The sequence below is a fragment of the Schistocerca piceifrons genome, chromosome 2, assembly GCF_021461385.2.
Source record: "Schistocerca piceifrons isolate TAMUIC-IGC-003096 chromosome 2, iqSchPice1.1, whole genome shotgun sequence".
In the NCBI taxonomy this organism is placed as follows: Eukaryota; Metazoa; Arthropoda; class Insecta; order Orthoptera; family Acrididae; genus Schistocerca; species Schistocerca piceifrons.
In genome coordinates this window covers 776,624,204-776,642,091 of record NC_060139.1, presented here as the reverse complement: position 1 = coordinate 776,642,091, position 17,888 = coordinate 776,624,204, and positions in this window count along the sequence as shown.

Sequence of the window (17,888 nt, the reverse complement as noted above, 5' to 3'; positions counted from 1 at the left end):
CTCTCCTTCCCCACAATGTTATCTATGTGGTCTTTCCAACCAAAGTTGTTCGTAATTTTAACACCCAGGTACTTAGTTGAATTGGCAGCCTTGAGAATTGTACTATTTATCGAGTAATCGAATTCCAACGGATTTCTTTTGGAACTCATGTGGATTACCTCACACTTTTCGTTATTAAGCGTCAACTGCCACCTGCCACACTATACAGCAATCTTTTCTAAATCGCTTTGCAACTGATACTGGTCTTCGGATGACCTTACTAGACGGTAAATTACAGCACCATCTGCGAACAACCTAAGAGAACTGCTCAGATTGTCACCCAGGTCATTTATATAGATCAGAAACAGCAGAGTTCCCAGGACGCTTCCCTGGGGAACACCTGAGATCACTTCAGTTTTACTCGATGACTTGCCGTCTATTACTACGAACTGCAACCTTCCTGACAGGAAATCACGAATCCAGTCGCACAATTAAGACGATACCCCATAGGCCCGCAGCTTGATTAGAAGTCGCTTGTGAGGAACGGTGTCAAAAGCTTTCCGGAAATCTAGAAATACGGAATCAACTTGAGATCCCCTGTCGATAGCGGCCATTACTTCGTGCGAATAAAGAGCTAGCTGCGGGGCACAAGAACGATGTTTTCTGAAACCATGCTGATTACGTACAAATAGATCGTTCCCTTCGAGGTGATTCATAATGTTTGAATACAGTATATGCTCCAAAACACTACTGCAAACCGACGTCAATGATAAAGGTCTGTAGTTCGATGGATTACTCCTACTACCCTTCTTAAACACTGGTGCGACCTGCGCAATTTTCCAATCTGTAGGTACAGATATATCGGTGAGCGAGCGGTTGTATATGATTACTAAGTGGGGAGCTATTGTATCAGCGTAATCTGAAAGGAACCTAATCGGTATACAATCTGGACCTGAAGACTTGCCGGTATCAAGCGATTTGAGTTGCTTCGCAACCCCTAAGGTATCTACTTCTAAGAAACTCATGCTAGCAGCTGTTCGTGTTTCAAATTCTGGAATATTCCATTCGTCTTCCCTGGTGAAGGGATTTCGGAAAACTGCGTTCAATAACTCCGCTTTAGCGGCACAGTCGTCGGTAACAGTACCATCGGCACTGCGCAGCGAAGGTATTGACTGCGTCTTGCCGCTTGTGTACTTTACATACGACCAGAATTTCTTCGGATTTTCTACCAAATTTCGAGACAATGTTTCGTTGTGGAACCTATTAAAGGCATCTCGCATTGAAGTCCGTGCCAAATTTCGCGCGTCTGTAAATTTTTGCCAATCCTCGGGATTTCGCGTTCTCCTGAACTTCGCGTGCTTTTACCGTTGCCTCTGCAACAGCGCTCGGACCTGTTTTGTGTACCATGGGGGATCAGTTCCATCTCTTACCAATTTATGAGGTATGAATCTCTCAATTGCTGTTGCTACTATATCTTTGAATTTGAGCCAGATCTCGTCTACATTTGCATAGTCAGTTTGGAAGGAATGGAGATTGTCTCTTAGGAAGGCTTCTAGTGACACTTTATCCACTTTTTTAAATAAAATTATTTTGCGTTTGTTTCTGGTGGATTTGGCAGAAACGGTATTGAGCCTAGCTACAACGACCTTGTGATCACTAATCCCTGTATGAGTCATGATGCTCTCTATTAGCTCTGGATTGTTTCTGGCTAAGAGGTCAAGTGTGTTTTCGCAACCATTTACAATTCGCGTGGGTTCGTGGACTAACTGCTCGAAATAATTTTCGGAGAAAGCATTTAGGACAATCTCAGAAGATGTTTTCTGCCTACCACCGGTTTTGAACAAGTATTTTTGCCAACATATCGAGGGAAGGTTGAAGCCCCCACCAACTATAACCGTATGAGTGGGCTATTTATTTGTTACGAGACTCAAATTTTCTCTGAACTGTTCAGCAACTATATCATCGGAGTCTGGGGGTCGGTAGAAGGAGCCAATTATTAACTTAGTTCGGCTGTTAAGTATAACCTCCACCCATACCAATTCGCACGGAGTATCTACTTCGACTTCATTACAAGATAAACCATTACTGACAGACACAAACACTCCACCACCAATTCTGCCTAATCTATCTTTCCTGAACACCATCTGAGACTTCGTAAAAATTTCTGCAGAACTTATTTCAGGCTTTAGCCAGCTTTCTGTACCTATAACGATTTCAGCTTCTGTGCTTTCTATTAGCGCTTGAAGCTCACGGACTTTCCCAGCACAACTACAACAATTTACAACTACAATTCCGACTGTTCCTTGATCCAAGCACGTCCTGTATTTGCCATGCACCCTTTGAGATTGCAGCCCACCCCGTACTTTCCCGAGGCCTTCTAACATAAAAAACCGCCCAGTCCACGCCACACAGCCTCCGCTACCCGTGTAGTCGCCAGCTGAGTGTAGTGAACTCCTGACCTATTCAGCGGAACCCGAAACCCCACCACCCTATGGCGCAAGTCAAGGAATCTGTAGCCAACACGGTCGCAAAACCGTCTGAGCCTCTGGTTCAGACCCTCCACCCGGCTCTGCACCAAAGGTCCGCAGTCGGTTCTGTCAACGATGTTGCAGATGGCGAGCTCTGCCTCCGTCTCGTAAGCAAGACCGGCAGCCTTCACCAAATCAGATAGCCGCTGGAATCCAGAGAGAACTTCCTCAGATCCAAAGCGACACACGTCATTAGTGCCGACATGTGCCACCACCTGCAGCTGGCTGCACCCTGTGCTCTTCATGGCATCCTGAAGGACCCTCTCCACATCAGGAAAGACTCCACCCGGAATGCACACGGAGTGCACACTGGATTTCTTCCCCTCCTTAGCCGCCATATCCCTAAGGGGACCCATTACGCGCCTAACATTGGAGCTCCCAACTACCAATAAGTCCACCCTCTGCGACTGCCCGGACCTTGAAGGCTGAGAATCATCCTCTGAAACAGGGCGGGCAGCTGCATCTGGCTCAGCCAGAGACAGTGCCTGAAACCTGTTTGTCAGACGCACCAGGGAGGCTTTCTGATCTGCCTCCGGGGACGTCTTTCGCTGCCTGCCACGCCTTGGAACGACCTCCCAATCAACCACAGGCGAGGGCTCAGCCCCACTGCGGGCAGCAACCGGGGAAACCACAGCGGCAGACCGATCTGGGGACAGACGGGACGAGGTTGACATCCTCGTGATACCCAAGTCCGGCTCCCCACAGTGGTGCCCATTGGCAACAGCCTCAAGCTGCGCGACCGAAGTCAGCGCCGTTTGTAGCTGTGAGCGAAGGGATGCCAACTCAGCCCTCATCCGAACACAGAAATCACAGTCCCTGTCCATTCTAAACGATGTTGAACAACAGTTACTGAAACACGAGTCCGTGCCTAGATAACGCAAGGGAAACACGCAAAGAATGTATGAACTAACCTGTACAAATGCCTAACGACTGCGCTACAATCTGCCTGAATTTACGATTACAGTAACTAAAACTCGAGATTACACCTCCTATACGAAACTCACACACAATTTAAGTAAGAATCTACGAAGTAAACACTAAAGTGCGATGCTGCAACTCTCAAATACTATAATACGCCCGAAATTTATGAATACAAGTACGCAAAAACACGCGAAGAAATTAAGAATTAAACTATGTAACAAATAAGTAAGCTAGGGGTATACGACTTGCTGCTGGCAGCTGCTTATCCAACGGCGGCAGGGAGTCAACGCCGCAACCGTAAGCCTATGGAATTTGCATGGCTTTTTCGTAGTGTCAAACACTACAAGATAGAAAAACGAAGTACTAACCATCAATGCATGCCTAATAGCGAACTCCCGTGTGGTTTTAATCATCCATGACCAGAAAACTCCAATTATATACGAATTTTTCCTTTGGACAAGGCTGATTATATTCGACAACCATCTGCTACAGTTTTACAATGGGTAAAACTTCACGTTTGAAAGGCGAGCATTTGTTTACTGTCCACATCATATAATAATTTAGTAGAATGTATAGTCTGTATTTGTAACTAGAAGAGAAGAATATATTAATTTTAGACTGCTGTGTGGACTAGTAAAAGCTCGCAACAATCCACTTAATTGCATTCTAATTGGAGATATGTCGAAAAACTGAATTACATTTATAGATGTTTCTACGTCTAAGTTGACTAATACGTAAAAAGTTCCTTTCCACTTTCATGTTTTGTAAGGTGAACTTTCAATTACGTACTTCTGTGAGAATGCAGAAAGACAAGTTCTAAACAATTACTTGCTTTAGATCGACCCTATATCCGTTTTCAAAGAACTGTGGGTAGCTCTTAGCAATAATATTTCGTTTGAAAGATTCTTATGATGAAACCAATGGCAAGTGAAACTGCGTTTCAGTGGACTTTTGTTTGAATTGCTTGATCTCACCTCGCCAAATTTTTAAATTCTCATCTCTATGTCTTAGGAGTTTCCAGTCCGATTTTTCTGTTTCAGCAGAAAGGAAGGAAGGAAGGTTACGGTTTAACGTTCCGTCGACATCGAGATCGTTAAAGAAGGGCAGGTTCAGTTTTTTCCCCCTCGGCGAGCTGGGCTGCACCTGCGAGGAAATCCCCGCTAGTCGACAGCTGACGAACAAGATCGTAGATAATACAGGCGTAGCAGCCATCAGTTCTTCACCTCAGCCAGTCTGTTTTCGACAGTGCAGTGACTTGTTGGGTTTTGAAGCATACAGTGATTCGTCGAAGCTTGAAACACAGAAGAAATATAAAGCTATAGATTCATCCCACAAATACTGACAGACACTTGCCTAAAAAAATGTTTTCATGTTACTGCATAAATCATAATACATTTCAGTATGTCGTGCAGAGCATTCAAGACAAAATTTCGAACCAGAACACAAATTTTCGCAGGAATGACAGCAGAAGAAAAATTGTATATAACGTCGAGGAAAGAAAAATTAGTGCACAATCATTGTTTTGAAATGGAGCTTTGCATAAAACACGCTGCTTCCATTTCGCTGTAGTCAAGCTCTTGCAATTTAAGTTTGAAAAACGTTTAACTCTGAAGAAGAAGACAGTTTACTGGACTGCTGAGAAACATCAGGAAGTAATTATCGTCGTCATCTTCAGTAATGAACTGTAGTGCTTTCATCAAAAGTATTTTGTCGTTTTTGAGTTGCAAAAAATTTTCAGTTTCTTCCCCAATATTTTTTTCTTAACGATGTGGTGCTTGACAGTGGTGATACATCTTCGACAACAATGATGACCCCTCAGAACTGTGACACATACAGGTTGACAGGTGAAATTTCTTTGTCCTTTTCGAGTTACAAAAAAATGTTCAATATTTTTCCCATTAACTTTCTTTCTTTTTCCTGCATTGTGCGTTGCTTGGTAGGGGCAATAGTACATCGACTGGAGCCAATGATGACCTCTCAGAATCATCATCTTGTGACACACACAGACTGGCAGCTGAAAATTCTTGAGCTAATGCTATTCGGCTCACTGGTTCTGTTTCCAATGACAAGGAACTGTGCGTAGCTCTTGGAATTGGAAGCTACCTTTTAAGAAATTCGTGTGATGAAACCAAGGCCAACTGGAGCTGCATTTCGATGGACTTTTCCCTCGATCACCGGATCTCATTTTGCCAAGATTTTAAAGTTCGTCTCTGTAACTGTCTCCAAGGTGTTACCATTTCGGTTTCACCATCTGAATTTGAAGAATAATAAAAAAATGCAACAAAATATGACACTTCAGTTTTCTTTTATTACAGATACTCAGAAATTATTGGACTAAATAAATGTAGATGGTCTGAGTAACTGTGCATGTATCATTACAACATTTGTAGTTTTCATCACTGATTGCGACATGTGAAAAAATCTTCTTGTTTAACACACACATTCTACAATTAGTAAAATATACATTTCGTATTTCGAACTGGGACAGAAGACTAATATAATGTGATAATGTAAGATGAGACTTTGCTGTGTATGGACGATAATAAAAGCCTGAACATTTCACTTAATTGCTTTCTAATTGGAGATGAAAACACCAAGTGACAAAAGACAGAATTACATTTTTAGATGTTTTTACTTCTAAATTGACTAATGTGTAAAATGTTTCTTTTCACTTTCATGGTTTGCAAGATGTTCCTTTTCAATTCCATATTTCTGTGGGAGAATAGAAACATACGTTATAAAAAGTATTTTGTCGTTTTTGAGTTGCAAAAAATGTTCAATTTCTTCCCCAACATTTTTTTTTTCTTTTCTCTTAACGATGTGGTGCTTGGCAGTGGTGATACGTCATCTACGATAACAATGATGACCTCTCAGAACTGTGACACATACAGTTCTGCAAGGTTCGCAAGAGAGCTTCTGTGAAGTTTGGAAGATAGGAGACGAGGTACTGGCGGAATTAAAGCTGTGAGGATGTGGCGTGAGTCGTGCTTGGGTAGCTCAGTTGGTAGAGCACTTGCCCGCGAAAGGCAAGGGTCCCAAGTTCGAGTATCGGTCCAGAACACAGTTTTAATCTGCCAGGAAGTTTCATACGATATAAATAATTACGTGCTTTAGTTCGACCCTACATTCACTTCCAAAGAACTGTGGATAGCTCTTACTAACAATGTTCCTTTTAAGAAATTCATGTGATAAAAACAAGGGCAAGTGGAACTACGTTTCGGTGGACTTTTCTGTGAACTGCTTGATCTCACTTTGTCAAATTTTTAAATTCTCCTCTCTGTCTCTAAGAAGCGTACAGTCCGATTTTTCAGAGTTAACAGAAGGACAGAAGAAACATTAGGGTTTAAAGTTCCATCGACTTTGAGGACATTAGAGACGATTAACTGAAAGAATAATGGGCAGGTTCAGCATACTCTCAAACACTGTAAAACAGGTAAACAAATTATTATTGTACCTGCCATTGTTCTTTCTTTTTCTTTTTCCCCTTGGTGGGCTGAGCTGCACCTGCAAGGAAATCTTCTCTCTTTGACAGCTGATGTACAAAGTTATAGATACCACAGGTGAAGCCATCGGTTCTTCACCGCCTGTCAGTTGTGTTATCATATACAACAATAACTTTATTATTTTATTGGTAATATTTTGACAATGCAGTAACTCGTCTAGTTGTGAAGAGCAGAAGAAACATGAATATATGGACGCATCCCGTAAATAGCGAAGGACATCTAGGAAAGACTTTTTCTTTTCCTGAAAAACTGTTCATATCACAGAATGAATCATAATACATTTTAGACTGTCTTTCAGAAGATTCAGGACAAAACTTCGAAACAGGACACAAATTTTCGCAGGAGTATAAAAGCAGAAGAAAAATCGTGTGTAATGATAGGGTATTATAAATTTGTGCACATTGATTGTTTTGGAATAGAACTTCACATAGAGCTTATTGCCTCCAATTCACTACAGTCAGGCTCTTATATTTTCAGTTTTAAAAACGCCTGGCTTTGAAGAAGAAGGAAGTCTATTGGTCGTCTGACATATCAGAGAGTAACTAGCGTCGTCCTCTTCAACAGTGTCTTGCTGTGCCTTCATCAAAAGCATTTTGTCCATTTCGAGTTGCAAAAATTCAGTATATTTACTACTAATTTTCTTTCTTTTTCCTTAATGATGTGATGCATGACAATGGCAATAGTTCATTGACTGGAGCCAATGACGACCTCTCAAAATGATCATCTCGTGACACATACGGACTGACAGATGAAAATTCTGGAGATAGTACGTGGCTCACTGGTTCTGTTTCCACTGACAAGGAACTGTGCATAGCTCTTGAAATTAAGATACCTTTTGAGTAAGTCATGTGATGCAACCAAGGCCTAGTGGAGACTTTTCATTGAATCGTGTGTCCTCATTTTGCGGAATTTTCTTAAGTTTTTCTCTGCAACTATCTCTAAGGTGTTTCCATTCAGATTTCATCAGTTTAATTTGGAGCATAATAGAGTATATATTATAGCAGAATTTATGTTCTACGGATCGGAGCGTGGAATGTCAGATCCCTTAATCGGGCAGGTAGGTTAGAAAATTTAAAAAGGGAAATGGATAGGTTGAAGTTAGATATAGTGGGAATTAGTGAAGTTCGGTGGCAGGAGGAACAAGACTTCTGGTCAGGTGACTACAGGGTTATAAACACAAAATCAAATAGGGGTAATGCAGGAGTAGGTTTAATAATGAATAGGAAAATAGGAATGCGGGTAAGCTACTACAAACAGCATAGTGAACGCATTATTGTGGCCAAGATAGATACGAAGCCCACACCTACTACAGTAGTACAAGTTTATATGCCAACTAGCTCTGCAGATGACGAAGAAATTGAAGAAATGTATGATGAAATAAAAGAAATTATTCAGATTGTGAAGGGAGACGAAAATTTAAGTCATGGGTGACTGGAATTCGAGTGTAGGAAAAGGGAGAGAAGGAAACATAGTAGGTGAATATGGATTGGGGGACAGAAATGAAAGAGGAAGCCGCCTGGTCGAATTTTGCACAGAGCACAACATAATCATAACTAACACTTGGTTTAAGAATCAGGAAAGAAGGTTGTATACATGGAAGAACCCTGGCGATACTAAAAGGTATCAGATAGATTATATAATGGTAAGACAGAGATTTAGGAACCAGGTTTTAAATTGTAAGACATTTCCAGGGGCAGATGTGGACTCTGACCACAATCTATTGGTTATGACCTGTAGATTAAAACTGAAGAAACTGCAAAAAGGTGGGATTTTAAGGAGATGGGACCTGGATAAACTAAAAGAACCAGAGGTTGTACAGAGATTCAGGGAGAGCATAAGGGAGCAATTGACAGGAATGGGGGAAATAAATACAGTAGAAGAAGAATGGGTAGCTTTGAGGGATGAAGTAGTGAAGGCAGCAGAGGATCAAGTAGGTAAAAAGACGAAGGCTAGTAGAAATCCTTGGGTAACAGAAGAAATATTAAATTTAATTGATGAAAGGAGAAAATATAAAAATGCAGTAAGTGAAACAGGCAAAAAGGAATACAAACGTCTCAAAAATGAGATCGACAGGAAGTGCAAAATGGCTAAGCAGGGATGGCTAGAGGACAAATGTAAGGATGTAGAGGCCTATCTCACTAGGGGTAAGATAGATACCGCCTACAGGAAAATTAAAGAGACCTTTGGAGATAAGAGAACGACTTGTATGAATATCAAGAGCTCAGATGGAAACCCAGTTCTAAGCAAAGAAGGGAAAGCAGAAAGGTGGAAGGAGTATATAGAGGGTCTATACAAGGGCGATGTACTTGAGGACAATATTATGGAAATGGAAGAGGATGTAGATGAAGATGAAATGGGAGATATGATACTGCGTGAAGAGTTTGACAGAGCACTGAAAGACCTGAGTCGAAACAAGGCCCCCGGAGTAGACAATATTCCATTGGAACTACTGACGGCCGTGGGAGAGCCAGTCCTGACAAAACTCTACCAGCTGGTGAGCAAGATGTATGAAACAGGCGAAATACCCTCAGACTTCAAGAAGAATATAATAATTCCAATCCCAAAGAAAGCAGGTGTTGACAGATGTGAAAATTACCGAACTATCAGCTTAATAAGTCACAGCTGCAAAATACTAACACGAATTCTTTACAGACGAATGGAAAAACTAGTAGAAGCCAACCTCGGGGAAGATCAGTTTGGATTCCGTAGAAACACTGGAACACGTGAGGCAATACTGACCTTACGACTTATCTTAGAAGAAAGATTAAGGAAAGGCAAACCTACGTTTCTAGCATTTGTAGACTTAGAGAAAGCTTTTGACAATGTTGACTGGAATACTCTCTTTCAAATTCTAAAGGTGGCAGGGGTAAAATACAGGGAGCGAAAGGCTATTTACAATTTGTACAGAAACCAAATGGCAGTTATAAGAGTCGAGGGACATGAAAGGGAAGCAGTGGTTGGGAAGGGAGTAAGACAGGGTTGTAGCCTCTCCCCGATGTTGTTCAATCTGTATATTGAGCAAGCAGTAAAGGAAACAAAAGAAAAATTCGGAGTAGGTATTAAAATTCATGGAGAAGAAATAAAAACTTTGAGGTTCGCCGATGACATTGTAATTCTGTCAGAGACAGCAAAGGACTTGGAAGAGCAGTTGAATGGAATGGACAGTGTCTTGAAAGGAGGATATAAGATGAACATCAATAAAAGCAAAACAAGGATAATGGAATGTAGTCTAATTAAGTCGGGTGATGCTGAGGGAATTAGATTAGGAAATGAGGCACTTAAAGTAGTAAAGGAGTTTTGCTATTTGGGGAGCAAAATAACTGATGATGGACGAAGTAGAGAGGATATAAAATGTAGGCTGGCAATGGCAAGGAAAGCGTTTCTGAAGAAGAGAAATTTGTTAACATCCAGTATAGATTTAAGTGTCAGGAAGTCATTTCTGAAAGTATTCGTATGGAGTGTAGCCATGTATGGAAGTGAAACATGGACGATAAATAGTTTAGACAAGAAGAGAATAGAAGCTTTCGAAATGTGGTGCTACAGAAGAATGTTGAAGATTAGATGGGTAGATTACATAACTAATGAGGAAGTATTGAATAGGATTGGAGAGAAGAGAAGTTTGTGGCACAACTTGACCAGAAGAAGGGATCGGTTGGTAGGACATGTTCTGAGGCATCAAGGAATCACCAGTTTAGTATTGGAGGGCAGCGTGGAGGGTAAAAATCGTAGAGGGAGACCAAGAGATGAATACACTAAGCAGATTCAGAAGGATGTAGGTTGCAGTAGGTACTGGGAGATGAAAAAGCTTGCTCAGGATGGAGTGGCATGGAGGGCTGCATCAAGCCGGTCTCAGGACTGAAGACCACAACAACAACAAGAAAGAATGTTCATGTTGACAATAAAGTGCAAGAATAAAACCTATAACAACTGCCATGTTCCAATAAACAATGATAGCAGAAGATATATGCAGAGAGTAAATCAGTTTTAGCATGTTAGAATGTGAAATCTCCGACATACCTAAACACACTGTTCAAATGCTTCTCAACAACTTCAGCGTGCAAGCTGGGAAATAAAAGGGATTTAGTAGTACTGTAGGCGAATGTGCAGAACACTTAAGAACAAACAGAAATGGCGAAAAATTGATTAATAGGTGAAAAATGGCCCACTTAAAACTGATGTCCACACATTTTCGCAAACTACTGAGGAAAGCTAAAACTTGGATATTTCTAAATCTGAACCAAGGGGAATTTCAACTGGATCACTTACTCTTATCTAAAAGGAGTACCATGGAAGTTATAAATGTTAAAATGATCAGAAATGGGGAATTTATTCGCATCATCATCTCTCTAAGATTAAAATACAATTTCTCCTTTCTTAAACAAAAATGCAACCAAGAAAGTAATCAGATACAACTCCACTACTGATAATGTGATAATAGAAAATATAGAAAAATTTAGAGAAGGAAATGAGACAGCAAGAAAGGTGACTGGCATGAACTAACATTTAGAATAATTCAGACAACAAAGAAAAGAAGCGTCAAATCGCGGAGTATAAAAAGAACCTTTGAAAAATCTCAATTTACAGAAATATGAGAAAACTTTCCAAAAATAATACTTGAAATTTTTACCAAACTTTTAATCATGTACTTAAAGGGTACAAACACTAAGTATTTGTTTCAAAGATGAAAAGGGCGAAACAGCATTAAATAACAACGAAAATTGTGAAACACTACCAAAAGTTTTTGACCAGCTCTTAAAGTTAAAATGTAATGCCCAGAAATACCGCAAAATCTGCAGGAAGATCTCCCACCAACAGAGCAAGAAATTCATGAAGCCTTCGAATCACTCAAAAACAACAAAGCAAGTTGTGAGAATACCATTATAGCAGAATTATTTAAATAGTCAGAACCAAAGACAACAGCTTTTTGAGAACATTTGGATAAAAAGACAACTCCAGAATAGTGGAAAATAGCGCTACTTCTCCTGCTACATAAGAAAAGAAGACAAAGAAAATATTAACGATTACAGAGGAATGTCATTTATGCTAGAAGCATACAAAATATTATCAAGAATTCTCCTGAACAGAATTCTAGAAATTTAAGACATACAACTGGGAGAATATCAGGATGGCTTTCGAAAGAGAAAATCTTGCACAGAACACATTCTTAACTTAAAAACAATATTTCAGCCCAAAATATTAAGCAATAAACCTATAATAGTCTCATTTATTGATTTCAAGGTAACATTTGATTCTGTAGACAGAGAAACAACAGATAAAATCAATAAGAATTTGGTGTTAAAGCAAAATTTGCCTACTTAATTCCTGAAACTCTGAATACGATATCTGAAGTTCAGTTTATTAAAGAAGTGTTTCAAGCATTTGAAATAAAAACTGTTATTAGATAATGTGGTGTCGTATCACCTTTACTGTTTAACTGCATTCTAGAAAAAAATGTAACGATCTGGAATTTGGAGATAAAAAGCCACAAAATTGAACCACTACTTCTAGGAAGCAAATCAAATGGAACTGTCTGGCGTTTGCAGACGATTTTGCAATACTTTCAGAAAATCTAACATATGCAGGTCTTAAAATTTCAGTTGAAAAAAATATTCACCGAAATATAAAAAATACATCAAAATTCATAGAAACACAAACAGGTGAAATAAAGTGAGTAAGTGAATTTAATTATCTTGGAGGAACTATACAACAGAATGGATTAGAAAAATTTGCAGTAGATATAAAAGTTAACAAAACGGAGAGAGAGCATATGCTTTGACAAAAAATATTTACAACAACAAATGCATATCTAGAAAAACTAAACTAAAACACTATACCACAGTGGTGCAGCCAAAATATTTGTGTGGATATGAGTACCTAACGATGAACTATAAGCTGGACAGAACAGAGGTACTTTCCTTTCCACATGCTCTTTAACACTGATTCTACCTCACACCATGTCAATGGGAATCCGTTGGTTTGGACTTCATTAATGACTCTACAGTCGTTCATGGTTGTGTTGTCCCCATTTCCATTTAGCAGCATGTTGGAGTACTTTTTAATTTCATCCCTGATCCGTACCTCTGTTTGTATTAAGTTACCGTCATCTGTTTCTAGGGCAAGAATATTTACATATTCATTTAGTTTTATCTTTAATACTTTGTGTAGTAATTTCTTACTTCCCTGACAGTCTTTCTCTATCTTTGTAGTAAAGTCTTCCCAGCATTTTTGTTTTCTCCTTGGATCAGATTTTTTACATGTAATTTCTTTCTCCGGTATTCCTGAGCTAGATTTCAATTGCTAATTCATTTCGTCTATCATCTGTTTTCTGTTTTTCATGGTCTAATTTTCTTTTCAGTACGTTCCTATCTTTTACTTCCGTCTTTACCCGATCATTCTACTAAGGTGTTTCCTTCCCTTCGTTTTTCCTCAGATGTCCATGGCTTTTCTAACAAGGGTTTCTTTGAATAAGGACCATTCTTCTTCTACTCCTACTTTCTCAGTTTTGGTTAATGTGGCTGTTATTTGCGTTTCATAGTTTCTATTCTTTTCCATGTCCTCTAACAACAAGTCTTAATCTTTGGCATTCTCTTTTGTTTTAATTTTGGCAGTCAGCAGTTAATAGCTAGTGGTCGCTATCTAGGCACTCAAAGGGTATGACTAACATCTGTAACTTACTGACCATCTTTTCTATCAGTGATTATGAAGTCTATCATAGTATTGAGCTTACTATTCCACCTGTATCTCGTTATTTTATGACTTTCCCTCTTCTGATACCGCATGTTCTGTACGGCTGTTTCACACACATAAATCAATTAGGTTCTCTCCTTCCAGGTTTCTGCTCCCATGACCATGAGGATCGATGATGTTTTCACATCCTAGTCTTTCTTTAGCAACGTGAGCACCGTAACGATGGTGTTCTTTTCTGTTATTTGTTCTTCAAGCTCATTAAGGAAATGCTCTTTCTCCTCCATGGCGCATCCTATCAGTGGTCCGTGTATTTGCAAAGCAGTGTGCTGTGTATTAGCAGCCCTTAGTCTCATCTCGATGATCCTGTCACTCACGTATTTGATGTGTGCATGTCTATATCTTTATGGAGGACGACACCAACTCCATTTTTGGATTCACTGTTGTTACCACCCCAGTATAGTACATATCCATTTCTCAGTGATTTCTTTGCACAGCTTTTCCACTTTGTCTCACTTAACCAATATCCTGAGCTTACGCCTGCCCATAAGATCTACTAGTTCTTGACATTGTTGGTGAGTGAAGATATTGAGTGTACCAATTTTCAGTTGTTCCTTTTTGGGAGGATTTTGTGAACACGCCCTTAAAGAAAATGCCAGTTCGATAAAGTTACGCATTACCAGTGACTACAGTTTATATTTAAAAAGTGGGTGCTTTCAGTCAGTGAATGACTGCAGCATGTCGACGAATCGAAAACTATGGCTGACTTTATTAATTAAGCTGCAAGTACTTTCACAGTCAGGCTAATAATCATGGGTAAGTGAAACCCAGGTTGGCAAGTGTCACACAAGCATAAAGATAGAAATCATGCCAAACTGCGCCCAATACTGGTGACTGTGTTCTGGAATGTGAAAGATCAATGCTGCAAGAATCCCAAGTACGTTAAAATACACCTCATCTTCAACCAGAACTGCTACATGTAACACCTACATCACATTGGCTTGGCCACGTTCTCACTATGCGACTGTGATAAAGAAGAGGATACCAAGCAATCGTAAATCCGACCTACTAGCATAATAAAGAGATTCACTTATATCTGTTGCTCATAAAATTTCATTACAGGTGCAGTAATGGTATTAGTACTAGTAGTAGTAGTAGTAGTAGTAGTAGTAGTAGCAGTAATAGTAGTAGTAATTTTAAAATTACAAACAGCCGACCAGTTGCAATGGATAAAGAAATTCTTTACCCAGGTTTCGACAAATTTAAATTTGTCTTCTTCAGAAGGTAGCAATTTTACATTAGTAAGGACTCGTGTTGTGAGCTCTGCAAGATCCATGAGCTATTTTATATTTACGTGACAAATCCTAATTCTACAGCTATATTTTATTTTTGACACATGGATCTATGCCGAAAATTGTAAAAACGGCGATGGTACATTAGTTCTTACAAATGTAAAACTGCCTCCTTCTGAAGAAGACAAATTTATATTTGTCGAAACCTTGGTAGAGAATTTCTTTATCCATTGCAACTGGTTGGCTGTTTAAATTTTATTACATGAAACTGTTGCTGTTGTGCAGCTATGTTTAAAACATAGTGGTAATTTTATTAATCGGTAGTTCACTTTTACAAGAGTACTGGACATGTTATTGTCTTAAAGTTTTAGAAGAAAAGTTCATACATACAGGCATTTACATTCTTAAAGGTTGATTTGACAGGAATGGAGCAGGTCATCGGCCACTACCTTATGCAAGGAACCATCCCGGCCTTTGAAGTGTTTCAAGAAAACCACGAAAAACGAAAATAAAAAAAAAACTGGAGATTAGAGCCAAGTACAAGGCCAGTCTGCTGAAAACTCCACAATACCAATCGGGTTATCTGATGTGTTAAATACAGTCTTGTTTATACTCTCTTTTGTATAGGTTATTTCGTTATGTAAAAAGTTAATCCTGAACTGTACATTCGTATCACAACACCACGTACCAGACACACCGCCTACAGAAACTGTTTCAACTACAACATGTTATCAATATGTATTGTTCTCTGTTGACTTGTGTAACTGTGCCACGATTCTTAGCAATTACGCTTATTTAAATAAAAGTACAGGTCACCTTTTAATGTGATGCAACTGTATTTACAATTTTGCTTCCTATCTTGACGTTGAAAACAGTACCTAAAACATGTATGTGCGAGTACATGGGTGAATACGTCCCATGTGTGTGTGTGTGTGTGTGTGTGTGTGTGTGTGTGTGTGTGCGTGCGTGTGTGTGTGTGTGTGAGAGAGAGAGAGAAAGAGAGAGAGAGAGTATGTGTGTCTGAGTATGTAGGTGAAGAGGTAGCAGAATGTGTATCGATGACTGTGTATGTCCTTACTTAGATGCGAAACAAACAATGAAAAAAGGTTCAAATGGCTCTAAGCACTATGGGACTTAACATCTGATGTCATCAGTCCCCTAGACTTAGAACTACTTAAACCTAACTAACCTAAGGACATCACACACATCTATGCGCGAGGCAGAATTCGACCTGCGACCATAGCAGCAGCGCGGTTCCGGACTGAAGCGCCTAGAACCGCTCGACCAAACTATTAAAAAACGAAAAAATTTCGGCGAAGATGTAGTTTGACATTTTTGCATGACATCATGGCTGAAAGTTAAAGTAGAGTGACACCTGTTATCTGTAAGGAATCTACAAAATATATGCACATGCCTGATGTGAATTTCAGCATTTTAACTACCGAAATTCATCCCTGATTGTTAAAGGGCTCCAATGGCCACCAAGGCGAACAACACGCAGCCTGCCACACTTCCCCCCCCCCTCTCTCTCTCTCTCTGTCTCTCTCTCTCTCTCTCTCTGTATGTCTCTCTCTCTCTCTTTCTCTCAGGTCTCCCTAACACCCAACAATACCATTTTAGGGACAATAAACTCTAACAAATATGACGTCATTGACCTAGTGACACCATTCGAAGAGCTTTTGTCCTGAAATACCCACTTCCCAGCTAATTTATCAATGCGCTGAGGAAGGCTACTGCAACCTGATCGACATCTCAGTTTATTTCATTATTTTAAATATTCTGTGAGATGACGTGGCAGTATGCTCAGAAAGTTTTCACTGAGATTGACAACTGCTGCAGAAACCTTACAGGATGAACATACTTACAAAGTCTTTCTGTGATTACAAAAATTATTTCTAAGGAACTATATGAGATACAGTTATACGCTTTTTTGCAGATGGCAGCTTAACTCATGAAGCTTTTATGGATACATTTCCACACATGCTCTGTTAGCATATTAGTTGTTTTCTCTCTCCCTCTTGTTACAGGCCGAAGTACGTCTATGTAGGAGGAAGCGAAACGTATTTTGTGATTTCATGAAACATGCTCATCTATTACAGTTGAGCGATGGTCCCGAAGTGCACGTGGTCGATATCTTCCTAAGGTGAAGAGCATCAAAAAATGGCATGAAGAGTTAAAAGAGACTGGCAGTGTTGGTGACAAGTCAAATAGCGGTGGACTTGGAGTGAAATACACAGGAAAGAAAGGCCATGAAGCGTATGCCACAGCACGTAACACTGCAGTTCTTATGAGTGTTATTGGGCAAATCCTCAACAAGTTCATACTAAACTCCTCTCAAATACTGATACCTATGACACAGTCTGTCAGTGGCAATGGTAATACACAATACAAATCTTTCACTTTAACGACACTGGGATGTTTTAGACGTATTTTCATGTTCCATGAGGTTAATTTCAGCATCGCCTCACGATATATTCCTGCTGTAGACACTTTACAACCATACATATGAATGTCAATAACAGTATGAGATGCATCATACTCATCTGTCTTCTTCCTATCTATATTGCACCATACTGCATAGATAGTCTCACTCAAAGCACGAATACTGCACTTTAGCATTGGCATGTTGAGCATTTCCTACCTCTACAGCTACTTAAAAGTCATTGTCAGGTTCCAAACCTACATTTACACATTTAGAAACACTGACAGCTACATTGTATGTATTAGAAAATTACAATACCCTTGTGGAACTTGGCTGCTGTGGTTGTGTAATGGCGTAGTCAAATGACACCAGGTCTCAGTGGTTGGAAAGACCATCTTTGAGCTGTGACTAACTGTCCTTGTTCAGCAGTGGGCCAGGTGCTCATTACACCTGCTCTGCTCATGCTACAATATAATCCAAAAACGGAAGACATCTTATGGGCTGCAGCTGGTATTGTGCATCTGTAATAATTACAGCAAAAAAAGAAGTATAGTAAAGG